Source organism: Nannospalax galili, unplaced genomic scaffold (assembly GCF_000622305.1).
Source record: "Nannospalax galili isolate Female #2095 unplaced genomic scaffold, S.galili_v1.0 scaffold241, whole genome shotgun sequence".
NCBI lineage: Eukaryota > Metazoa > Chordata > Mammalia > Rodentia > Spalacidae > Nannospalax > Nannospalax galili.
This window is the reverse complement of record NW_008345602.1, coordinates 1,255,249-1,276,388: the sequence shown is the minus strand read 5'-3', so window position 1 is coordinate 1,276,388 and position 21,140 is coordinate 1,255,249. Positions and strand designations below refer to the sequence as shown.

General features: G+C 40.9%; 1 protein-coding gene across 3 annotated transcripts in view; it reads right to left on the bottom strand.

The window, feature by feature from the left end:
- The window catches only part of Glis3 (GLIS family zinc finger 3), a 475,006-nt gene that overhangs the window by 139,972 nt on the left and 313,894 nt on the right, over window positions 1–21,140 (bottom strand). The gene's annotated exons all lie outside the window — the stretch shown is intronic.

Genomic DNA, 21,140 nt, shown 5'->3' with positions numbered 1-21,140 from the left:
AGAATACTCCCCAATCCACTATCTAATTTACTTTTAAGTTCTTCCATATTACACTTATTCACTACTTCTAGAGCCCATAAATGTGTGTGTACATGTGCTGTCTTTGCTTAATTTCAGAGGAAATGTCACCTGTTTCAGGTGGCAATGCCTTGGGTTACAGATGGATATTCTAGACAGGGCTTCTAAATGAAGCAGGGGCTGTTAGCATTTGATCCCCGCAAACATTTGCTTTATTTCTGGATTCTGTATCAAGGGCTCAGAAGGGCTTTTTGTCTAGCTTCTGATGGGTTATCTTGAGGTCACCTCTCAGACTAGTGGTCTTTACCTACTTTTCTATCTCAGGTCATGAAAGGCAGTAGAGACAGAAGTTTTGGAACTTGAGTTAAGAGTACTATTAAAAAATTTTTCTGCCTGTGTTTAACGTAGATCTTTACAAGCATTAGAATGTATGTTCCTATCAGTTCAATACAAGACAAGCCTACACAATGAACACTAACTTATTCCTCAACATGTTTCCATAACTACTTGAAAAATTTCAATAAAAGTAGTTTGATCTTTGTAGCATTGTACATTTCCCCCAAACTCTTGTGTTGCAGTGAGTCAAGGCTGGTATAGTGACTCTAGCATCTGATGTTAACTTCAAGGGTTACCCAAACTACAAGGCTTGAAGCCATAGTCCTTCCCAGTTCTGATACAACCTGAAGGTTGTGTGGTACATACAACATTCTGAGCTCATTAACTAGAAGGACCCACAGAACCCACTGAATCTATTATGTACATGGTCTTGGTCTACTGCAGAAAAAAATAAGCCAAGAGAAAAAGAGATGCACTGGGCACAGACCTGCAGGGTATATGATCCTTTCCACAGTGGTGTGTGATAGACAATATGAAGGGAAGGTCACCTAAGTCTTTATTGGGTTCCATTACACAGATATTGTGCAGTTTGATCTGAGTCTCTAAGTTGACCCATAGCATGTAACTCAAAGCCTTCCCATAAATAGAGTGGTTAGTCCCCCTGGAATGGCCAATCCAATTTTGTGGGTACTGCTGGCTCAAACTCAGATCTAGCATGGGTATCTCTCATACTAAGCAAGGATGCTCCAATTACGTATGAATATATGGTACTTCCTAGAAGTTGAATACAAACTCTGTTTTGGCAAGCGAAGTTCTTCATTACACAAGTAATTTGTGTGCTTTTACTGAGCATGTCAATCCGATACCATTCTTAATTCTGATCTTCATTATGTGAATCATTTCACACAAACCTACTGGAAACTTTTAAAATAAAAAGCACATTAAACTTAATTAAACCTGACAGTAAGTATCTCTAATAAACAGAGGAAGCTTCTAAATCATAGAAAAAAGTGAGAGTTATAGAGGAAAATCTTGAAAATCACCATTTCAAGTCACATAAACAAGAACAGAAGATATTAAATTTTCAATGTTTTATTTTTGTAAAATTTTTACATGTAGTTTTTTAACTGTGCTACTAAAAACTAAACATGTTTTTTATTATAACCTATCTTGAGCCTCATAGACTTATGTTAGAAAAGGAAATTCTCACAAAAATCAATTTCTGAGCTCAAATCACTTTTGATTACTGCAAGTGTGAAAACTAAGTGGACATATGGTGCAGATTCTCACCATTTCTACTTCGTTTTGCAAGTGAGATGTGCAAAGCTCTTCAAGACCTTCCCTACCGTACAACATGAAAACAGAGTAAAGAATTCAGGATTGACACCTTTTTTTTCCCCCTTTCCCAACATGAAAATTTTATGAATTACATACACTGGCAGATCAAGAATTGGGTTTCAATATGTTACCGAATGGTTTCTGCCCAAATCAACAAACTCAGTGATTAGGAAAGGACTGTGTTTAGCTTGACCTTTTTTGCATCTTTACTAACTAAATCCTCCATACAGGAAACCCCTCTGGGGCTCAAGTCAACAGCTGGGTGGTGTGTGTCTATTCAGTATGAGCTGCTGGACTCCCTCATCCACACACATAGACAAGTAAGTTCCATAAAGACTGTCTGCACCATCTGAAATCTTATTTTCTTAGTCATTTTAATGCAGGTGAGTCCCTGGGTGTAAGGACAAAACTGACCTGTAAACAGACCCACGGCGCTCTCTTATCTTCTAAGTCCACCAATATCCTTTGCACTCACAGAAAACCCAACCATTCACAAATGCAGAGGGCAAAGGCAGTGACATGGAGAATTTACAATGAAACTATTACAAGTTTTAAAGAACAGTATTCCTATGTTGTGGGTTTGTTTTTTTTCACCTAGAAAGTGTTAAAGGCTATGGATTGCAGTTAAGGTCTCTACACATTTCACTGTGTCTGTGAAGCTGAAAAAGAAGTAAACTGACTTGCAAAGGCACGTGGTTAGCTCAGGCATTTTCGTTGTCTCACTGCAAGGAAAATATCCTTTAATGTCATCAGGTAGAGAAAAAGAGAATGATCAGGAATCAAAAGGCTTCAGAAATGTTAACATTAAAATAAGAGGAAACAAGGAAAAAGAGGCGATGGAACTAGAGGATGTGATGTGCACGAGAGGATGTGCAGACTTTGAAGGAAAGCTTGAGAAGCTTCTGAAATGGGGAATTCTCGGCGGGTCTGGGGAGATTAGGGGTCTGCGAGTATTCTGAAAAGGAGCATTAAATATTATAATCTTATAGTTTGAACACAGAGAAATATTTTTCTTTTTTGTGACACAAACCTTGGTGACTTCAGCTCCAGGAAACCTTCTGGGCTGATGAGATAAGCTCCCTCTGAAGCAGCAGCCAGGGAGCGGCTCATCAGGGGAGCAGCAGGCAGAACCCAACAAGGAAGAGCCCCAGGGCACAGGACTAGGCGGAGGACTGGGGATTTGGGCAGCGTAGCCCAAGAGTACATTCAAGTTTAAAAGACTGAAAAGCTGTTTAAAATCAACCTGAAAAATAGCACTTACACTGTCGGGACCCTATCCTACAACAGCCTTTACTGCTCTATGAAGGAAATCTGGGGTTGGGAGGTACTTGACTTTCAGGAACACAACTTCTGGTACTTTCTGGAGCCTTGCCCCCTGCTGTGTAGGACATTTTATTATGTTTTGCATTTATGTGGCATCTCTCTTTTTTTTTATAAACTCAAAGCATTTCTTATTATTAAACATTATTATATTATTTCTTAAACTCTCCAATGGACTAGAATCCAGCAACACTTGTGGTTTTATGCATACTCTTCCAAGTTAACATATTTTGTTTAAAGACACTGGTTATCGTGGTTATCGACCATCGTGAAGAATCTCATAGAGTCACGGGGGAGGGGGGGGACGACACAAGCCTTACCATCATATAAAGACCGCACCAAAAATTCATGCTAAAAATCACTCTCTGCTTCTACAGCCCTCATTAAAAAATTGCACCTGTCACTAACACTTGGCTATATTAGGTGCCCAAAAGTGAAAACTGCTAAGGTAAATCAGTCTTTTTTTTTTAATAAACTAAACTCCACGTAGGTGAAACACCATAATGCTGTTGCTGCCTCATCAGCTTAATAGCCAATCAGGTCCTGACGGGCCATATGTGTATTTATAAATATATCTGCTAATGTAAAGGTCATGCTGTTCACTGCTCAGGGAAACCAGGCACATTTGGAACCATCCCTAGAAGATTTGGGTTTCTTAAAAAAAATATTTTGACAATTTGTGATGAATGCAATCCTGCCCCCATATGTTTCATACTATTTAAAGGGAAATGACACCCAGTTGCCTTCCCAGCAACACGTGAAAGTTTTGTTCTTTTAATAATGAAGTTAGGAGACATGACTTTTTAAGCTTTGTATGCCTGGGCTGACCCCAGAGGCCATAGTTCTCAGAATCTGTGCTAGCACTCCTGGCTTTGGAAGTCACACAAACGGCCCAAACTCGAAAGGGTAGTGGAAGAGGAACTGGTAAGCCAGAAAAGGGAGGCAGGTGCTGGCTCAGAAGTTTGTCTTCTGCCCTGGGTCCTATTTTCTTTCTCCTCCAAGGTGACTTTTTCTCCCCTTTTCAAGCATGGGGAAGAAAAGGACCCTGCTTAAGTGTTCCCTTCTAACAACCCCTGTGTGAATCCCTCATGGATTAGTTTAAATTAGTCCCATCAGAATTAGAATAACAAGGGCTGTAAGAGTCAGAAGTTCAGAGTAAACTTCAAACACTGCACACACCTTTAATTACATCTCACTCCATTCTTCTGTACCAAAAACATGAGAAGGTTTTTAACCGTGGTTTGAAGGACAGAAACTTTCCAGAAAAACAAAACAAACCAGAAAAAAAAAAAGCATAATCTGAAAAAAACCTCAACAAAACCCAACTCTCTTCCGACAAGATGAAAAGGTATGAAAATATTTTGAGAGAACTTGTTTAATTGCCCAGCAATGCCTTCCATTCAATTTAGCCCTCGGATCAGAATAACCATGACAGATGGCTCCTGCTAGTTAGAAAAAAAAAAAAATTAGCTAAATTTTCAGATAACGCAGCCTTCTGTCGTGTTCTCCTACTCTGAGGTTTGCGTGATTTGTTTAGTAGGCGCTGAACTGCAGGCTGCTAGTCGGTGACCACCTCTCTCTTACTAGTTACAGAACTCACATGCCATGATACCATACACTCAGCACTCCAAGTGGGAAGAGCTACCACTGTCAGTTCAAATGACAAAAGCCCTGGCTAGGCCACCCACCTCCACTCATGTCAGACCCCCATTTTACACACTAAGCAGTGTTTCAAACACAAGGACGGAAAGCCCTAGGCTCGACCAGGCTGCTCTCTCCTTGTAGCAGAATAAACTCATATCTGATGTTATAATTACAACCCTAATGGACACACTTAATTTATTTTGGAGAACAGAAGTTGATATCCACTAGTGCTATTATTAAAAAGACTAATGAGATCTGGTCAGGAAGAAAAGAAAAGATTTATTGAATTCCTTTTGGCACCCGGCACAGCTTAGTAATTTTGAGAGCCCATCAAAACAGCAGATATATACCCTGCTCAGATGTGCTGTACGGGATGTGAGCTGGGTTTCAGATTTTCAATAACAAATCTGTCACTCTGATTTTAATTAGACGGCTTAAAGCAGCTACATCAATAATGGCAGAATGACGGCTCAGTTCAAAGATCATAGAGATGTTACTCTAATTTAATAGTTCTTTTATACAAGTACATATTTCAGAAGTTTGCAAGGCATTCATCTTGACTACCCCTTTCACCAAAGAAGAGAAAAAAAATATTCCTAATTGAATTGAGCCATGAACACTAGCAGTCACCAGCATTCCTCCACCAGGCTGTTGTATCCAGCTGGTTAGAAGGTCTAATTTCACATGGCAAAGCAATGAAACACTGCTAACTTTTATTTGTAAGTGTAAAACAGTAATATTTCATGACAGCAAAAGGCCAGATGACGCTGCTGGGTGCATCCTCCAAAGGTCTAAACTTGAGAGACAAATGGAGGTCTCAGCAGAGTACTGACAAGCAGGGCTTTCTCATAAAAAGCTCACAGTGAAGAAAATTCTCAAGCAGAGGGGAAGGTCTCTGGAGGCGTTCACCAGCAACTGGGACTGCAGCTCAGCCTGAGTGTACAAGAAGTGTGAGGCAACCTTGGAGAAAAGAACTGCAGGTGAAAGTTTTACCACTTCCTTACCAGGCGAGGCACAGGGAGCTGTCATTGTGTTTCCACTGATTCTTATAACATGAATAGAAAGTTACTGGTTGCATAAAGGAATATATGTCATCTAAGTAAACACTGTTAGCTTATTTAGTATTAGCCTATCAGGGTAAATCATTTATACTCTGAAGGAAATATATTAGTATGTACATGAGTGTGCACATAGTTATTTATCATATGATGACATTGGGTCAGTGCTGTACTACATATATGATGGTGGTTCCATAAGATTGTAATAGAACTTAAAACATTCTTAGCAGAGTCATTTCAGCCCTATGGCCCAAAGCATTCATCTCATCTGTGGAATTGCTGGTATAAAGAAACCCACTTCAGTACCCATCATATAAAGTACAGTAGTACAGTTACGTACAGTATGTAACAGTCATGAAAATAGACGACCATTACTCGTTTATGTATTTACAATGCTATGATTTTGTCACTGTTATACTGTGCACTTTTTCTAATTATCAAAAAATTTTTTAAAGGTTCACTATGGATGCTGCTCAGTAGTGGAACACTTGCATAGCATGTGCATATCTGAGTTCCATCCCCAAATGACAGAAACATGAATTACAAATCTGACTGCAAGATAGTATGTAGTGTCACTCCAGCAGCAGTCTCACCCACTGGCAGGATGCCCATGTCACATGATTAAGCTATGCAATGTAAGTCTGTATGAGCATACCATAGGGCCACACAAAGACAGACTCGCTTCATGACACATTTCTCAAAACTGCAGTATAGAATGTTACAAAGAGTGCAGGGCTACAGTTTCCTTTAAAAATGAAGTCATGCCATATATAAATTATATGATTTTGCTTAATAATCTGTGGTTATTATCTTTCCATGTTAATAAATATCTCAGAGCCATCAATGTAACAATTAAATGATTTCAATGTATGAAGAATCCATAATTAATTTAATAATCCACTCTAGTGGATAGTCTCAAATTATTTTGCAAAATATTTACATGAAAATATATGCTAATATAACATGTGTTATATACATAAATACATCCAATTTGATTTAATCATTTAAGTAAAATTTCTGAGTTTGAACTCATAGATCAAAGTATCTGTATCTAAAAGAAAGGGTTTTGTTTACATGAAACCCATGTTTTAATGCCTGGTGTAGAAAGTGGTTTTCAGAAGCATCTTCTCTTAGATCTGATTCTGACAAAACACCCTCAATCTGCTATTGGCACTTCAGAGCATCTCCACTTCCTCTGTAATGCTAGCCATCACTCATCAGAATGATGTAACATTTTCTGGAACCAACCCCTGCCAATCACCCCATTCTAGTCAATCCTTAATGGTGTGACCAAAGTTGTATGGGCCCTTTACATACATGTCTACATTTTCAGAAGGTAAATCTTAATGTTGACTTCTGCTAGCCACATCCAAATACTACATGCTTAGGATGGAGACCAAGGCAAACTTATTTTTTCTGTACCACCTCTGCCACTTTTTGGAATCCTTGTCTTTGGAGCAGTGACATATCCTCTATGTGCCTCCTAAGTGCTCTGAGCACCTCCTCCAGAAAGCCTCCCAGCACCTTTAGGGACTTTTTTCCAACAATATTTCATACTTCCCCTAGCAGAGGACTTATCACAGAGTTTGAGGGATGCCTGGTTACCTGTCTCTCCCTTACATTAGACTATCAGAATAGGGCCTGTATGCATCAGTTTATGTGCCATTCATTCAGAAAGATCATTATTAAGCATGTATTTTATTTTCAATTAGCATAAGTTAATTGTACAAAATAAGGGGTTTGAGACTGAAGAGATGATTCAGTGGTTAAGAGCTCTTTTTGCTCTTAGAGAGGACCTGAGTTCAATTCCCAACAACCATGTCAGGAAGCTCACAACTATCTGTAACTCCAGCCCCAGGGAATCTGACACCCTCTTCTGGTCTCAACAGGCTACCACATACACATGACATATATTCACATAGAAACACACTCATAGATATAAACAGAAATGTTAAAAATACAAGGATTTTTATTATGACATTTTCATGCATGCATATAATGCATTTCATCATTTTATCTCCTCTATCATCCTTTCTTATCCTCCCCCCATTCTTCCCTTTTCTCTTCCATATCCCTAACAGCTACCCTTTACTTCTATAACCCCCTCTACATAAAAGTGAAACAGGTGACACTTGTCTTCTTGTGACTGGCTGACTTAGCACAATGATGTCCAGTCCCATTCATTTTCCTATAAATGGCATACTTTCATTCTTTCTTGTGATGAGCACATAATTTCAAATACAGAGTCCCAGATGGTCTCTTCAGCAGAATGTGGTACTCATCAGAGAACACCACAGACACTGTACTGTCCCTGCTCTCTTGTGAGACGGGCAGGCTCATGTATAAATAGGTGAAAGTGCCACATGGTGGACAATGATAGTGACTATGGAGAAAATATGGGAGGGGCCAGGCAGGGCTTGCTGCAGGCCTGAGTAGTCACAGGTCTCCCTGATTGGCATCTAGAGTGAGAACAAGGCCAGTCTCATTTCCTCAAGCAGCAAGCTCCTGCTGGTTTCTCACATTTTCTAAGTAAAATTAATTAATAAAGGGGGCCGTTGCTTAAAGCAAAGAAAATTTTTTAATTAATTAATTTATTTTTACACCCACTTCCCAGGTAGCACCCTCCTTAGCCTCCCTCCCCCCAGCTAGAGCCCTATATACTCTGATATCCCTGCTACTGTCTGCTGTGTTGTTGGCACCCCCAGCCATTCCCCAAAGAAATATTTAACGTAACCTCTTATATGTATAACTTTGTGCAAGGCACCAAAAAAAGTACTTTTTTTTTTGTCCTTTTAGTGTTTGGAGTAACAGCCAGGAACTCGTGCACTCTAAACAATAAAGTGTCTTTTAAGCCAGCCTAATTCCCTAAACAACAAAAGCTTCTGCTAGGAAGAAAGCCACTAAGTGTCACGAAAACTGTTGTACCAACCAGCCCAAGTTCACACCATATGTGACAGAGCTGGGATGATATTCCTCGTCTCAACCACTAGAGCTTACCTCGTCATCCCCCTGAGAGGTAAGATCCCCAACAGATGTTGAACAATTTGGATTCAAATTGGATAGAGCTGCATAGTCTTAGTGTTCCTTGTTTGAGTTTCCTTCCCATGTGACCTAGCTGTGTGTGAAGATGATTTTGACGGCCCAACCCATGGTACACATAAACCCAAAGTGATCTTTCCTTTAAACCTCACTGATGTGCTTCTGTATGCTCAAAGGAATGACTTTTTAACAACCAAAAGACATTTGGAGATTTCTTCTCTGAAAGTACAGGTAACTTTAACTGTAAACACAGTGAATGTTCCTTAAAGATGTGTCTAGAAAGTATTGTTCCTGGTTTATCCATCTCCATCAAAGCAGTGCTTAGTTCTGCTCTCTGCTCCCCACTGTCTCTGCCTCTGCCTCCTCTCCTCTCTTCCCTCCTTCTCTCCTTCCTTCTCTCCTCTTTCTCCCTTTCCCTCGAGGAAGATATTTTCTCTCTCTCTCTCTCTCTCTCTCTCTCTCTCTCTCTCTCTCTCTCTCTCCCCCCCCCATTACTTCCAGCTGCCAGCAAGTCAGATAATTAAATGCCAAAGTAGTGACACTTGGCATTTCAGTGAGTGCTCTGTATTTACTATGCTCTCTCTCTCTCTCTCTCTCTCTCTCTCTCTCTCTCTCTGCAGCCTCCTGCTCATCATGCGTGCAGCCTGGACCAACTGAAGCACTCCTTTGTTGCAGAGCTGGACGAACTGAGAAGGATGAACTTGGGCAGGATCCCTGGCCCTGGCTGAGAGGAGAAGCAGACTCGCCTAACCCCTCCCTCCTCCCCCCTTTCATTTACATCTTCAATTGATTGAATTCCTCAGTTGAATTCAACAAGTACTTGTGAAGCCTTAAGCCCTCTGTGGGGTCACTTTTACAATGAATTTGTATGAAAGGGAGCCAAAGTTGAAGTTCATTTTAACTAGGTACTGTGAGACTATTGCACACTGCATGATGGGAAAGTCATTTCACCTTTTCAGTTCCTCCGCTATTATACAAAGCTATTTAGTCAGAACAGGAGACAATGGCTACAAAACTCTATCTACAAAGGCAGAAGTTTAGGTATTACAAGAACTTCATTACTTAAAATATGGCTCCTCATGTGCTCAAGCTGTGGATTAGAGAGCATCTTCTTCTGGAAGTCTTTCCTCACCCGTCTAGGTTCAGTGCTCTCTGCAGTGTTCTAAGACAGTTGATATTTTGCACAATTTCAGGCAGTAACCTATCATAGGACAAAGCCATGTTCTGCTCCTTGCTACTGTCTCCTGGTCCAACAGAGTCCCAGAGCACAGCAGAAGCGCAAAACAGAGCTTCAATCAACTGTTCTGCATATGAGATGGCAAAATAGTTTCAGATCCTTTCATATAATATTGACAGTAAACATGGCCCTAAATGATCAATATGATAGTTTTATTCATTCATTCAAGCCACACACATTTGTTGTGCACCTACTTTTTTCTCAGCATTGTTCAGAGGAGTTGGAATGCAAATGTTCACTTCCTTCCTCCTATAAGAATCTATTTTCTCTAATCAAGAAGACAAGACTCCATGCAAAAATACGGGATCCTGAGTCCTCTCGGAGGGATTGTCAGTCAATGATTCCGTCGTGGCTAGTCTGATGAGGGACCCATCTCCTTGTTCTTTAGTTCCCAGGACCTGACAGAGTGTACAGTGTCTAGTAGACATCTGACGATTGTCTGAATAAACAAACGGCTCTAATCGTGCTAGACACTGCATTTCTAGAGAGGAAAGATCACCTGATCCCTTTGTCTCCACAGTTCTGTTCAGAACGCATGCAATAAAATATTCTGGTATGTAGCATGTTCACACTGGCTCCGTCCACTCCTCTATGTCTTTCCATGGCATGAAAAGAGTTCACCATGAAAAATTTATTTGGGGATGAAATCAATAGCTAATATATGAGGACACTGTGAGGCCTGCACTGATCTTCCTCCACCCCATTTACCTCCTTCAGCCTCCAGTCAACATGGAGTACCTCACTGAGAGCTAAAACGAACACCACAAAACATTTAAGACAGTGCTTTCCACGATAGTGGACCTCAGGAAAGAGGAGAAAATGATTCCCAAGAGAAAACTGAAAGTGACATGAGGCCTTCTCCAGACAGGCTTAATGCCTGGAGGAAACTTCGAGGTCAAACACAAGGAAGAAGAGGCCAAGAAGAGTGAGTAGACCCCCATCAGAGAAACAGAGCAAGGAGTTACATCAAGGCAGCTGGAATTCACAGCACCAAACAACAAGCAGCACTAGAACAGCCCAGAAGGAGAAGACTGGAGGAGATGAAAGTATTCAGCAGAGAACCACTTGCCACACACATGAGAATTAACTACAAGTGCACTATGAGTACAAGAAAAACAAAGAACAGGAGGGCTGGACACACACACACACACACAGAGAAAGAGAGAGAGAGAGAGAGAGAGAGAGAGAGAGCCTGCCTTTTACAGCCTCCTCCAGTCAGACTGGGAAACTCAGCTTAGAAGATATTGGGTGTGGCACTCAGAATGATCCTGCCCTGGTAAGAACAAATACTTAAATTAGCCCTACACTTCCCTAGAGCCACTAAAACATCATAACAGTGAGACTCACAAGGATCAAAGTGTTTTAAATTATCTACATCCCAGAGCAAACGGAAGAATATTTATAGCAATTCACCTAACGAAAAGAATGTGCCCGAGGCTAGAGGCTCAGCAGTTAAGAGGTTAAGAGTACTGGTTGTTGTTGCAGAGGACCCAGGTTTAGGTCCCAGCACCTACATGGCAGCTCTTAACCTTCTGTAACTCCAGTCCAGGGAACTGAATGCCCTCTTATGGCCTCTGCAGGAACTGCACTCATGTGGTATACTTACATACATGTAGGCATAAATAACACTCATACACATAAAATAAAATAAATTGAGCTGGGCGCGGTGGTGCACTCCTGTAGTCCCAGCACTCAGGAGGCAGAGGCAAATGGATCTCTGTTGAATTCAAGGCCAGCCTGGTGTACATAGTGAGTTCCAGGACAGCTGGGGCTACAGGGAGACCCTGCTTCAAAAAGACAAAAAAAAAAAAACTTGATTTTTATAAAAGAAGGTTCTAACAAATACTAAGCACTCAATAAGATAAAATTCACATTGTCTGGTATCCAATCAAAAACTACCAGACAACAGACACATCAGCAAAGAAGATACAAGCATGGCATATAAGCAAAGAATACAATGTCCCACAGCATATGACACAAAAGAAATAAAAACTAAAGCAATGAGATACCACTGCACACATCTGTTAGAATAGTGACAACATCCAGTCTTGGTGAGGATGTGGAGCAACATGCACTCTCATTCCTGGCTGAGAGGAGTACAAAGCCATACAGCTATTTGTGAAGACAGATGGAGTGAGTTTTTCTTACAAGACAATCCTTGATGCTGCGTTACTTATCCTAAGAACTGTAAACATGTCTACACAAAAATATGGATATGGATGTTTATAAGGTTTCAATTCATGATCAAAAACAGTTAAAAGAAATCAAGAGGTCCCTTTGGTGAATGGATGACATATTATGAATTTATTCAGTGGAATATTATCCTATGCTAAAAGAAATCAAATCACGAAAAGGGAAAAGGAACTTCAGGAGCACACTACCAAGTGAAAGGGGTCACAATGCGACAAGGCTACAATACCTTAATATACCACTACATGTATTCTGAAGAAGTTGAAAAATATATGGAGAGATTCAAAGATCAATCTCTCCATATCAATGACAGAGTAGTCAAATGGGGAAGAGACAGAACACAGAGGATTTTTAGGCAGTAAAATTTTTCTGCAGGAGCTAAGCTGATGGATATGTGTCACTAGACAGTTACCCAACATCAGGACAGAATCCTCATGTAATCCATGGGCTTGGGATAATTTTGATGTATCAATGTAAATTCATCAGTTTAAAAAATGTACCACTCTACTGCAGGACCTTGATCATGAGAAGGTTGGTTGTACCTGTTGGGGTGCTGGGAATACATGGGAAGTCTCTGTGTATTTCTATAATTTTTGTTGTGAACCTAAAATTGCTCCAGAAAGAGTCTTTAATAAAACACCAAACTCTCAGACTCGAAAGAAACAGGAAACCATGGCCCACAATGTGAAAAATAATTAAATCTCCTTTGATGGATGTAAGAACTGACAGCAATGTTCTAGTGAGCTGACAAAGCCATTAAAATGGTTTTTATACTTCTATTCACAAAGAGGAGACATGCAAGATACATTTAAAAGTAAATCAAACTTCCAGAGATTAAAACGGTAAATTTTTGGTAGAAACATCTTACTGAAGGGATTAACAACAGAGGTGACAGCAAGAAAGCAAAGCTTAGCAAAGCTGAAGGCAGGGCAATAATAAACATTCAAAGAGAAACATGGAAGATTACCAGGGAGCCAACCCCATGTGCATGGCTTAGGGCCTGTGTCTTTCTACCCTGTCATGACATCCAGGCACATAGGGTCAATGCCTCCTGACTGCCTGGCTGAGGGGCTACTCAGGACAGTGGTTACTGTAAAACCCAAGGCAGGATGAGAGAGAGAGAGAGAGAGAGAGAGAGAGAGAGAGAGAGAGAGAGAGAGAGTTCTCTATACCCATCAGATCTACAGTGAAGGACGTAAAGATCTGAGAGTGTGTCCTCAACGCGGAACACGGTCCCATATACACTGTCATGGCTGAAGAAATAGGGAACTAGGAAAAACTAAAGAAGAGCAAAGAACAAGCTTTTCTAAAAATATATTTTATTCATTATTTTTATTTTATGTGTATGAATGTACTGCCTGCCTGTATGTGAGTGCACCCGTGTCATGCAATGCCGCGGAGGTCAGAAGAGGGCTCCAGATTCCCCTGGAACTGGAGTTAGGGGCAGTTCATAGCTGCCATGTGGGTGCTGGGAATCGAACCCGGGTCCTCTGCAAGAGCAGTCAGTGCTCTTAACCACTGAGCCATTTCTCCAGCCCCAGAACAAGTTTTACACAGTAAGTCCCTCTAAAACCCCCAAAAGTTCCAAATTTACTCTTCATATATTGCTATGGCTGGAGGCATCTGAAAATCCCCTAATTAAAGATAAAATAAAATTTTACTATAGCCCACCATCCCCACACAAAATTATTTTCCCATGAAAATAATTTATATTAACATGGCAATTAGCTCAACTAGTTCTATCTCTCTCTCTCTCTCCCTCCTTCCTTCCCTCCCTCCCTCCCTCCCTCCTTCCCTCCCTCCCCCCTTCTCTCAAAGCAAAACAGTCCTCATTCCTGTCTCATTTCCAAGAACATGGGGCAGGGTCTTGTGGCCCTTGTGTGGGCACAGCAACACTAATTACTGGCACCAAACACTTGTATAGACTCTATCACCATTAATTCATTTGCTTGTTAACTAAGGGATGTCCTAGAATCACCAAGTCACAGAATCCCATGACCAGGATGGAGAGCAACAGATTATCAGTCTCCCATAGTCATTCTCCATTCCTAATTCATCCCAACGTCTGGGAGTACTGGCTCTTGTCGGTTAAGTACAATACAAGCATAGGGTAAACCCAGAAGTTGGCCATACTCTGGAAGGAGTCACATGGCCCCAGGCATGGTAGGCCAAAATTGGATAGTGTGCCCTAGGCATTAAATTTTGAATATTCCAATTGTGAAATAATTGGGTGGATATTTTTCAACACAAGGAAAGTGTGCCAACCTGAAATCAGATTCATTCACCAATTGTGAAATGTGCCTAGGGTTCCATTCAATCCCAAGCATGATCCTGAAGTCTATTCCCATGATGCTGTAAGTTCCCCACTATCCCATCATCATTACTTTAACTCTGAAATAGGGTTAATAAAAGTTCCTACCTCAGAAGGATATTACAAAGAGGAGTTTATACATGCAAAGAGCCTAGAACAGTGCCTAGAACACAATGGATGATAAATACTAGCAATGTAGCTAATAATAATAGCTGTATTATTTGCCATTTCACATCTATTAAATGGGAGAATAGACCTAGCACATGAAGTTATCTAAGATCATATGCTATACTGTATGTAAAAGATATCATTTATCCACATCATGCTATATATATATACAGGTGGTACTCATTGTAAACTGGAAATCCTCAGCTTATGGAGACTGTTTCTTCCATGCCAGTGATGGGATTATAAGAATCCATAGACCCTTTCTCCCTGAAATAGCATGCAGAGTTGTGTGCATGTGTATGTGCTCAAATATCTCCATACTTGATGCTGGAACAGCAAGAGTGCTGTAAAATCTCCACTGGACTCCTAAAGCCAGTCAGCCATTTCCACAGGATGGACTCACCATTAAGGGCTTCTGGTCCCTCTAGACCTTACCTAGTGCTCTTCTGATACTCTGGGACAGGGTCCACAATGGCAATGGCCCTTAAGACAGGCACTGCTCAAAGCAGTCTTTCAAGGTGTTCATCATCCAAGGACCTTTGAGATCCAAAATTCAACATGGAGACTAGGCTAATGGATAGGTGGCTCAGCTAAGGGCTCCCTGGTGGAGGTAGGAAGTTCACTGTGGTTGAAGGCTGTACCATCAACTGTGAAGGGGAGGGGAACATGCAAGTTTCATCTCTTCATTATACTGGAAGGGGTCATCAGGGCTGGCTTGAAAGATAAGACACCAAGAGAAGCTTCATTTCTAGTATGGCAAAGGTTCTAATATTCCCTCCTGGATTAAGGCCAAACTGGCATTTCAGGGATAGCATTATGGTTCAAATAATGTGAGCATGGAAGAGGCAGGGAAAGATGAGCTGGACGTCAGTACAGGGTTGGAAGTGAGGCATCTTTGGGATTTTAGAGTGGCATTTCTTTTGCATATGGCATCATGGAATCCGAGAACATAGGACCAGGGTTCTGCTGCTCTCAAGCACTGTACTACCCTCAGTACCTCGGGGTCTTCATCTGTCACATCTTTTGGGCAGAGGACTTACAGTTCCTTCAGCTCTACCATTCTGAAAATTAGTGGAAAAAAATGACAATTTGTACATAAAAAGCCAAACATTTTACTTAATGTCAGGCACAGTTGCCAGACCTAAATTATCACAAATCTAAAGCAATAGAAGAAGTCAAACTAATGAGTTTTTACAGCCTGAAAAATCTGCACCAGAGGTCCATCCTCTGCCCACAGCTCTAACAGTTGAACAGAATGTTAGCATTCGTCAGCTGACATGAGAGTGCATGCTTCAAAAATGACTGGGGAGGTGAGAATGAAGATCATATGACAAATTTTAAATGATCACAAACTACTGAAGAAAGAAACTGAGAAAAATTTAAATTTACTTTTAAATAAAAATGGAATATTTCATTATGAAAATCATGCCTGTGAATTTTAAAGTGATTCAATATGAATCTCACTTCCCTTCTTAATTAACAATCCAGACAATGTCACGAATAATTAAAAAATACCAAGTAAATGGAGAATGTGAGGATCAAAGAGGGAACAAAGGTTTGGGGAGCTATCTGGTAACTTGGCTATGTCTCCTGAAGCTGGGGTATCTTTCCTGTACTCTGTTCTTGGGTTTAACTTTGGGATCTGTACTACTTAGAATCCCACATGGGTTTTTGAAAGTGCTAGTGACCTGAGTCATGTATGAAGTCCAAATGTTTGGCCAAGACCTCCCTGTAGAAATCAACCCCCTTGGGAACTTCTAGAACCAGTCCCTGAGCAGACTACTGATCTTACCATTGCTCTGTAGTTAGAACTCATAAGGCCTGGTGCTGCTCCCCCACACAGCAGAGGGTTCATTCATATGTAAACAAATGATAAGGCATAATATAAGTTTCATGATAAAGGGTTCCTTGTCTAAAACTATGGGCACATAATTTTAATTTTCTAGTGCTAGGAAAATTCAGTAAGTGTTAAAGCCTTAAGACACAGAAACACAGGCTGAAAATATGGTCTGTCCTTTAAGAAGTTCAAAATCCAGTGGGGAAGGTAAGGGAAACTGTTAACTCATTAACTGCAAGGCTCCAGGAAGGCACAGAGGTTGAGAGGGAGACTGTTGACAAAGAAGTATACCTCAGCCCTGGAGTACCAAGAAGAGAAAGCATTTGGCTTTGGTGACTCAGGAAGTGGTGGAGGAAGGGAGAGAGAAACGGGCAGAGTCCGCACTTTCCTGATGTCTGGTTTGAGTAATTAAGAATAGAAAACTATTATTTGTAGGTAAGGGAATGATGAGAAGGGAGAGATACAACGAAATGTAGAATGTCCCTGCTAATACTTGCTTCTTTGTGTAGGGAAAACAGAAGACTCCAGTAGGCAATAAAAAGGGGGGAAGAAGATGATGGGCTGAGGGCTTGTCATGCAAATCTGAAGCTCTAGGTAAACTGTCTTGCCTCTTAGACCTAATTATTCTCATTTATACAATGGAAATCACCCTAGCACACTATAGTCTTATGCTAAAGGTTCAATTAATAACAGCAGTTCAGTTTAGTGGGATGGTAGCTACACAATCAACCTTAAATAAAGTTGCCCACTGCCATCCATGGAGGTCAAGAGAAATCTCCACATTCCAGGTTCCAAGGACTAACCAGGCTTATGGATCATGCTGATTATACACCTGCGATACTTCTCAGCAGCTGACCTCTTGCAATCAGCGTGTCATGTCTCTCTCAAGAATTTGCTTCCCACACTAATGAAGGATCTAACCAAGACCTCCTATGAGGCTCCACTTCTTAGAGGTTCCATCATCTCCCCAAGTGCCACCCAAGGGATCAAGTCTTAAACAAGGGCACTTCAAGGAACAGTTAAGATACAAACTGTAGCACAAAGCCTCGGGCTTAAAGTCCCTCCCCTGACCCCCACTGGCTCTATAACTCAGATTATCTTTGGTTTCTTGACTTACCAACATAATTATGTGAAAAAAACGAAAGGATTCTGTCAGTTGCTGCTCAAAAGGCATACTACAACTTCATTGCTTTCAGAGGAATGTCCAGGGGGCAGCATGTGAAGCTGTCAAGTCCCCTCACTCACCTCTCCCTGCTGCAGTCTTAGCCATAGGCTTCTTTAATCAGCTGTTAGCTGGTTCCCATGTGTGCCCTACAGCTGTGCTAGCACATACTGCTCCCCCTCATCAGAGAACACCTTTCAGGGCATAATGTGCAGGTCCTCAAAGATCAGCTCAAATGTGACCTCCAAGTACACAGCCTGCCCGGACTTGCTGAGGCATCAACCCTTCCTTGCTCCAGATTTCAGGCAGGTCCCGATTTAGAGCTCAAGAGATCAACAAGTATGCAGGATCCAGGTCTCAGTCACTTACCAAAAAGCCCTGTTCCTCTGAACAGAAGATCTCTATTAACTTAAAGCATAACTGCATGAAAATACTTCCTTCTTTGCACAGAGCAAGCTGGGATCAGGCTTATGAATGCGCTATCAGTAATTTTCATAAAACAGCATCATATTATTACTCGCCCTGAGCCTGCTTATGTATAACTGTGCACAAAATCAAATTGTCCTGATTACAAATGAGAGCTAATCAACCTTGTTGGAACCTTGGTTGGCTTGACCCATAATCCCAGTTAGCTGCATTAACTGAGGTTGGCTTTCTACTGATCTCTGTTCTTCCTATCTTATTTTAGTATTCTGTTTGAGACTTCATGTATAAATAATGTCCTTCTTCTGTATCCTGATATACCTCAACCCTTTTTACGCTCATATTTCTGTAACATGGAGAACCCCAATAACAAGCTTCACTGTACACCTGCAAACTAAACCCAACACATTATTGCACACAAAATGTCTAATAACCTACCCTTGGCGATGTATTAGTCTGAATAACTGCATATTATCATCACCATTCCGAAAACACATGTGAAACCATGCAATTAAAGACTCGATTCATTATGAACATCTAGTTCCAAGGTCTAGAGGTTTACATATGACACCTGTTGACCAGAATGAAGTACCTCAGGGCTCCAGGGAATCAGAACTGCTTTGTGTCTTGGCTCACTCAGGATGCTGGTGCTAACAGTGCCACAGGCAGACTAACTCCCAGCATCCCGTGGTGGGCTGAAATGGAGACCACAGAATGTCAGGCTTCGGTAAAGCCACAGCCTGCACGTATCATGAGATGCTTCTGGGGAGCAGACTGTGCTAAAGTTGCTGCTTGACAAGATGATGTAAAAGAGGCTATAAATATGCCAATGGTTCCTGATGCTGGAAAATTCTTCCTGACACGAGAATGGTGTTTCTCACTGACACTGAGGAAAAGAATTCCAGACTCTCAGGAAATTCATTTGGGAGAAGCCTCCCTCCCCTTAAACGCCTCCAAAGAACCCTGGTGTTTTCGTTCTGTGACCCTTTTGAGGCAAACTTTTCTGTGCCAATGGTCTCCTCCAGGGAGCTGCAACCTCTGGGGGCCAGAGACCCTGCCTATGTTGTTCAGAGTTGTCCTCTTGGGTTGCCAGCAAAGTTCCTAACAGGTAGTGGTTACTCAGTACCTATCTAAGGGATGAAAACTTCTGCAAAATACCTCTGGCTTTCCCAGGCACAAACTCCTCCATTTCTCTACCATCTCCTCTCCTTCATGAGGGTGGGGGTACAATTAGTAGGCCTCTACTGCTGTTCTCAAGAGTGAGAAATGCAATTAGAATATTGTACTGTGCTGGCATTTTGAATACAAAAATCAGCAGAGCTCCATTTTCATGGGAAGAGCTAAGAGTAGTATAAAGCATGCCCATTATTTTCATAGCATTTATAGATTAATAGGAAAGATAAATCTGAAAACTATAATCAATAGACACGGTTATGCACAGAAAGTACTTACATGATGCAGAAAGAAGGATCATTTGGAGGAAATGGAAATGGAAGAGATATGAACATTACTGGTCGAGCTGTATTTTATTAAAATCTGCCTGGGTTAAGGCTATTTTTCCATTATTTTACATTTTCATGCTTTAAATAAATCCAAATTGATAGTGACCAGCAGATGAGTAAAATACAATTCCAACACTAATCTCAAATCTCTCGAATTTCAAGTGGGGTCAAGGAATTTTCATTACTACTTAAAACCAACTCATTTTTCTTCAAAGCTTTGCTGTGCTTTGAATGTTTCTGATCCCTCCAAAATGCATGTCGAAACTAAACCTCAATATAATATGAGGGTCTAGAAGCTCACACCACAGTGTACTCAGCACACCTGCCTGCCCTCACGAATGATGGATAAATGGGACTTGCAGAAGCAGATCCATTCTCTCCTATTCTTCCGGCATTCAAGGATACAGTACTTCTACTTTCTAGAGGACACAGAATTCAATGCATCATCTCGGATGCAGAGTTAAGGCCCTTATTAAACGTGCCCCCACCTTGATCTTGGATTTCCTAATCACCAGAACTATGAGAAAAAAATCTGGTTTTTTATAAAATTATTCTCAACTATTCTGTTATACAGTTTAAAAAGGACTAAGATGGGGAGATGGGACCAAATCTACACCTTTGATCACCTTCTTCATCAATACGGAGTCTCTTTGGAGGTATGAGACAGTTTACCTTGAAGCCATGGAATTAGCATCCTAATCACTTATTACCTAACCTGTGCCTGTTACCAACACAGCTGTGCTACCTGTGACTGATCTTGAAGAGCGCTAGCCTCATGTAAATGAGTGCAAGGTAAGCATTCTACACGTGTTCATTTTTGAAGGTAAACAGTAAATAGCAAATATATAATTGTTGTTCAGTAGGCATGGGGAACCAACTGTTCCAAGATCCCCTTCAGATGACCAGATCCATACATGTTTAAGTCCCTTATATAAAATGAGATCACAATTGGATATAATCTATGCCTTCTACTTTATTTTTATTTGATGCATATGAGTGTTTTGCCTGCACGTACAGAAGTGTAGCCCATGTGTGAAATGACAGCAGAGGCCAGAAAAGGGTACTAGATCCCCGTGGAACTGGAGTTATGGATGATTGTTAGCTGCTGTGCGGGGGCTTGAAACTGAACCTGGGTTCTCTGGAAGAGAAGTCAGAGCTCTTAATCACTGAGCCATCTCTTGATTTCTCCCATCTTCTACTTAAAATCGTCTCTAGATCACTTTACTACTGCGTCAATGGAAGTGATACAGTAAAATTTGTAATACTGGATTGTTTAAGGAGTAATGACAAGAAATTCAGTATAGATGCATTTTCCCCCAAATATTTTCTAGTTTGGTTGACTCCACAGAGGTAGAACCCATGGATAGGATACTAATCACTGAATGCATACAACTTTTATTAATTTTTGGAAGAAATTAACTTTTACAAAGTATAAGAGAAACTTCATTCCTATTTTCAGACAACTTAAAATGTTGGGAGACAAAATGAGAGCAGATTCATGTGGGGAGAATGGCCAAATGTGATAGGCTTGGAAGAATATGGTTACAGCAGTAGAAA